The following is a 6,588-nucleotide window of genomic DNA, read 5'->3' as shown; positions in this document are numbered from 1 at the left end:
AAACTGATGCTTCAGAAAGATGCCCCATATGTATCCTGTGGCACTCAAAGTACCCCAGGTTGAGATGAGATGAGGAAGATTCAACTTGTCAAGTCCAGTTTCCCAAGATCTCTTCCACAGAAGATGAGCAAATCTCACTTCAAAGATCACTGACTGATGGGCACTCTGGTCCCAGAACCATGGAGAATTCAAATATGAGGTGGAGAACTTAGAAAAAACTGTTAGTCTCTCTGGAGAGTAGAAGCCTGGGAGAAAACCAAACCAAACCCATTTTCTCATCAGTGCTATGCCCAAGTTGCCTGTTTGAGATTGGCGCAGGGTTCACAGGGTTGGGACCCAGGTACTTGGAGACGTGAGCCCAAAGAGCCCGGGGAGGTCAGGCTTGGGGCAGTGGTAGGTGAGGGCCAAGTATGGAGCGGGAAGCCCCACGAGTCACCGGCTCATAGTCACCCTGGGGTGACCAGTGATTTGATTTTTCCTTTTTGGAAAAAGTTTGTCTTATTCTCCTACATTATTATTAAGGTTTGTTTTTTTTTTTAACTAGTGACATGTCTAATATCTTTAAAAACACAAAGCTTTTGAGGTGGGTGTGGTGGCTCATGCCTGTAATCCCAGCACATTGGTAGGCTGAGATGGGTGTATCACCTGAGATCAGGAGTTCGAGACCAAAATTTTAGTATTTTAGTGTGTTATTTTAGTATTTATTTTAGTATTTAATACATCATTTAGGGCTACATGTAGCCACAGAAAGAATAAATCTGATTCAGTGGCTTAAAGAAATATAGATTTCATTTTTATCACTTAAAACGTGCAGAGGAAGGCAGTCCGGGGTTCTTTTCAGTTTCCTGATACTTCCTTAGCCATGTTTTTATTCTTGTGTTTACAATGTGGCTGCTGTTTTTCCAGGCCTTACACTGCCTTCCAAGGAGGGAAAGAGGAAAGGTCAAAAGGCTGAGTCTGTCTCTTTTTAGCTGAAAAACATAGATTTCTTAAAAGTTGTAAGATTATACTGCAATTCAATTTTCATCTTTTTTTTTTTTGAAACACAGTCTTGCTCTGTTGAGTGCAGTGGTGCAATCTCAGCTCACTGTCACAATATCCGCCTCCATGGTTCCAGTGATTCTCCTGCCTCAGCCTCCCTAATAGTTGGGAATACAGGCACATGACACCACACCCGGCTCATTTTTTTTGTATTTTTAGTAGAGATGGGATTTCACCATGTTGGCCAGGCTGGTTTTGAACTCCAGACCTGTGATCCGCCCGCCTCTGCCTCCCAAAATGCTGGGATTAGAGGCGTGAGCCACCACGCCTGGCCTACAATTTTCATCTTTTGGCTGCAAATAAGTTATGTCACTATTCTCAGTTGGGGGAGTGTTTAACTCGCATGTTGCTTCCTCTCTGTTAGACAGGTTTTAAGATTTATGAATAGGTACTGAATTTTATCAATTGCTTTTTTCTTTCTTGATGAAGCAATGCTTTTTCTTATCTTTTTATGTTGATAAGGTAAGTTAACAGTGATTGGTTTTTGAATGTTTAACATTGCATTTCTGGAATTAAATCAACTTTGTTGTGATACATGATTAATACCATATTATATGTGATTGAGATGGACTTGCTCATAGTTCATTTGGTAATGTTGTACTTACGTTCACAAGAGAAAGTGGAGTCTAAGTTTTTTTTCTGGTGATGTCTTGGTTGTTGTTGTTTTTTGTTGTTGTTGTTTTGTTTTGTTTTGTTTTGTTTGCCATGGAGTCTCACTCTGTTGTCCAGGCTGGAATGCAGTGGCATAATCTCGGCTCATTGCAAGCTCCGCCTTCTGGGTTCACGCCATTCTCCTGCTTCAGCCTCCCGAGTAGCTGGGACTACAGGCGCCCAACACCACACCTGGCTAGTTTATTGTATTTTTTAGTAGACACGGGGTTTCACCGTGTTAGCCAGGATGGTCTCGATCTCCTGACCTCATGATCCACCTGCCTCAGCCTCCCAAAGTGCTGGGATTACAGGCATGAGCCACTGCGCCCAGAGTTGTGAGGTTTTAATATGAAATATTAAAGCTATGCTGGTTAGACAATTTGGAAAATGTTTCTTCTCCTATTTCTGACAGAGTTTATGTAAGATGTGTGCTATTTCTTCCTTAAGTATTTGGAAAGAATTCACTTATTAAGCCATGTGAGATTGTAGTTTTCTTTATAAGGTGTTTAATTACAGGTTCAATTACATATATATGAATATTCATTTTGGTAACCTGTGTTTGCTGAATCAATTTGTTCATTTTATCTAAAATTTCAAAGTTGTTCTATTACTCATTTATCTTTTTAATACTTATAAAGTCTGCAGTTAAGAGTTTGTGCCTTTTGTCTGTTTTGTTAATCAATCTTGCTGGGGGTCATCAATTTTATTAGTGTTTCAAAAAAGCAAACTTTTATTTTATTCATCCCTTTACCATACCAAAAATGTTTTGCTTAATTTCCAAACCTATAGTTCCACTGTGATTAAATATTTGTATAACCAAAACTCTTTGGAATTTGTGTCTTCTCAATGATTGAAAATATGATTAATTTTGATAAATATTGCTTCTGCACTTGAAAAGCATATGTATTCTGCATGTTGAATGTAGTGTACCACGTATCTCCATTAGGTCCAGTGTGTTAAATGCATCCTTTAAAGATTCTATTTCCTTACTGATGTTTGTCTGTTTACTTTTCAGTGGCTGAGACACAGATATTAAATTTTCCCACAATGATCGTCAACTTATTTCTTTTTTTCGTTTGTTAAGCTTGTTCTGTGTGTTTTAAGGTTAAGTTACCAGGCATAAACAAATTTAGAATTCCTTTTTCTCCCTGCTGGTTGCACCCTTTTATCTTTAGGAAATACCCTCTTTACCTCTCACATAGCTCTTTCCTTAGAGTCTTTTTTTTAATATGTAAAAGAAAATAGGCCGGGCGCGGTGGCTCACGCTTGTAATCCCAGCACTTTGGGAGGCCGAGGCGGGCGGATCACGAGGTCAGGAGATCGAGACCACGGTGAAACCCCGTCTCTACTAAAAATACAAAAAATTAGCCGGGCGTGGTGGTGGGCGCCTGTAGTCCCAGCTACTCGGAGAGGCTGAGGCAGGAGAATGGCGTGAACCCGGGAGGCGGAGCTTGCAATGAGCCGAGATCGCGCCACCGCACTCCAGCCTGGGCGACAGAGCGAGACTCTGTCTCAAAAAAAAAAATAAATAAAATAAAAAATAAAGTCTTGGAACCCCCAAACCTGTTATGCTAAGGGAGACGTAAGTTTGGGAGCTGAGTCGCGCAACACTGCCATTCTTTCTCCCCAAAGAGATAGCTGCCATTTCACAACCCTGTGTGATGGCATTAGACATAAGCCAGGTCCCCACTACCACAAAGGGCCACGTACCTCTCCATGTGGTCCCCCTCACAAATCGCTCACAGGGACATTCCTTGCTGGCCCCTAATCTTTCAGTATCCATGTCCCCCTATAAAAGAAGCATATGCCAGTTGTAACCGTGGCTCTGCAACCTCAGTTTAACAGGTAAAACTGAGTTCTATTCAATCTGACACTGACAATGTTGATTACAGGCTTATCTTCCCAGGTACAGAACAGGAACACAATGAGATCAATCACTCTTCCTGCTATCCTGAGATGGCTGCATAATTGACTCTTTCCTCCCTCTTTTCAGATGTTTACCTTATCTTATGTAAAATGAAGATTTCCTGAGCACTAATTAGAGCTTCCTAAGGATGTAACCACCCCTTCCCTGCCTGCTCCCCCTCCCTTTCTTCTCTCCTGCAGGCCTCTCCCCTTAGGTACTGAGTTCCCAAAACCCTCTTTGGAAAGCACAGGTCACAGGCGTTTCTCTGGCTTGTGTTTTTTCTGGGGGTATCATCAAATTTTGGCTCAACAAAGCTCTATTGATGCAGGCACTTGCCTCAGTCGGCCACTCATTTTTTGGTTAACAGATGTAAATAGAGTTACCCCAGTTTTTATTTACTGGGTCTTTGCTTTGTCAGTTCTTTGACTGTCAATTTTTCTTTTCTAAAAATAAATTTTCTTGTGTATATTTAAGGCTTACAACATGATGTTAAGGGTTATATATATACTCTAAAAAGATTGCTATACAGAAAGAAATTAACACACCAATCATTTCACATAGTTCCCCATTTCCTTGTTGCTTTTGTGGCAAGAGCGGTTGAAATCTACTCATTTAGCATGAAGTTCACATACAGAACAATTTTGTTCCCTGCAGTCCTCATGTCATACATCTCTAGACTTGTTCATCCTTCATACCTGCTACTTTGTATCCTTTGGCCTCCATGTCCCCAATTCCTCCCCTCTCCCACCTCCCCCGGTAAAGAATGTTTTGCTCTCTATCTCTGTAGATTTATTTATTTACATTTTTACATCCCACATATAAATGGATTTATGCAATATTCGTTTTTCTGTGTATGGTTTATTTCACTTAGCATGACATCCTCCAGCCTCATCCATCTTGCGGCAAATGGCAAGACCTTGTTTGTTTTAGGGCTGAATAATATTCCATTGTGTATGTGTGCCACAGTCTCTTTATCCATTTATCCATTGATGGACACTTAGATTGTTTCCATATCTTGGCTATTGTGATTAGGGCTGCAGTGAACATGAGAATACAGGTATCTTTACAAAGTAATGATTTCATTTCCTTTGGGTGTATGCCCGGAAGAGGGATTGCTGAGTCATATGGTAGTTCTATTTTTAATTTCTCTAGAAATCTTCATACTCTTTTCCAGAATGGCTGTATCAGTCTACATTCTCATCAACAGTATGCAAAAGTTCCCATTTCTCCGCACTCTTGCCAACATTTATCTTTTGACTTTTTGATAATAGTCATAAGGGGTGTGAGGTGGTATCTCAATGGGTTTGATTTGCATTCCCCTAATGACTTACAATGCGTAACACCTTTCAGATACCCACTTGCTATTTTTATGTTTTGTTTAAAGAAATGTCTATTCAAGTTTTTTTAAAAACATTTTAAAAATTTGGTTATTTGTTTTGAGTTGTATTAATTCTTTATACACTTTGGATTTTTTTTTTTGAGACAGGGCCTAGCTCTGTTATGCAGCCTGGAGTACAGTGGCACATTCACAGCTTACTTGATCTTCTGGGCTCAAACACTCCCCCATCTCAGCCTCCCAAGTAGCTGTGACTACAGGCGCACACCACCATGCATGGCTAGGTTTTAAATTTTTTGTTAAGACAAGGTCTCACTATGTTGCCAGGCCTGGACTGAAACTCCTGGGCTCAAGTGATCCTCCCACCTCAGCTTCTTAAAAGTGCTGGGATTAAGGAGTGAGCCACTGTACCTGGCTAAATGTTGGATATTTACCCCTAATTGGCTGGATGCAGTGGCTCACACTTGTAATCCCAGCACTTTGGGAGGCCGAGGCTCTTGGATCACTTGTGGTCAGGGGTTTGAGACCAGCCTGGCCAATATGGTGAAACCCCATAATGGAGTTTTGGCTTAACTGGGAGATGAGAATCATGATCATCCCTGTCAAGCAGGAGAGGAGGAGATGGGCTGATGTGTATTGTGAGGCCCAACGGGGAGAAACCCCGTTTCTACTAAAAATACAAAAATTAGCCAGGCATGGTGGTGGGCACCTGATATCCCAGCCACTCGGGAGGCTGAGGCACGAGAATTGCTTGAACCCAGGAGGCGGAGGTTGCAGTAAGCCAAGATCGCACCGTTGCACTCCAGTCGGGGCAACAAGTAAGACTTCGTCTCATTTAAAAAAAAAAAAAAAAGAATAGTCACTTCAATAAATGGTGAGACCAGCTTTGCAAAGATGATGACGGTGAGAGAAATCTAGCATGGCAGACTCCATCTTGCTTCCAGTGTCACGGGCTGGCTGTCTTTGCTCATTCCTGGGCATCGGCCAAATCAACCATGGGAGAAATTTAGTTCCTAGTCTAACGTTGCCATTTCAAGTCCACGGGGGTCCCCTCTGTTACTCTGCTTTAAAATATATGTATTTTTTTTGTAATCCCAGCTACTCGGGAGAATGAGGCAGGAGAATCGTTTGAACCTGGGAGCTGGAGGTTGCAGTGAGCCGAGATCGCACCATTGCACTCCAGCCTGGGCAACAGAATGAAACTCTGTCTCATAAAGCAAATATAACATGAAATGGTAACATCTTTCTTTAAAACCAAAGAAAATATGCAAGGTGGTGGATGTCTTCCTGTCACTTCGCACAGTCTACTGTCATAGCGCCTGAGCCCCAGACCCTAAACTCACTGTCCTGCTCGGGGACCCCCAGACCACAGTGAACACTGCGGGTACCCCAAGTACTCTCCTATCCTCACCTCGCTCCTGCAGTAAATGGCTAAATGAATAACTCAGAAGTGAAGCCAAAAAGAAAAAGAAAATGCACATGGGGTACAGGAGAAGTGAGCAGAGGCCACAGTCTGGAGGCCTGGGCTGATATGCTGCAAAGGGATCTTTGGGGCTCTGAAGAGATCTTTGAGGCTCCAGGTCTCATGAGTGGGGGCCAGGATCCCTAGAGAAACCCTTCTTGGCTAGGGCTGGGGAGCCCACCAGAGTGACCC

The sequence above is a fragment of the Hylobates moloch genome, unplaced genomic scaffold (genome assembly GCF_009828535.3).
Source record: "Hylobates moloch isolate HMO894 unplaced genomic scaffold, HMol_V3 SCAFFOLD_9, whole genome shotgun sequence".
NCBI lineage: Eukaryota > Metazoa > Chordata > Mammalia > Primates > Hylobatidae > Hylobates > Hylobates moloch.
The sequence above is the reverse complement of the archived record's forward strand: the minus strand, read 5'-3'. Positions refer to the sequence as shown.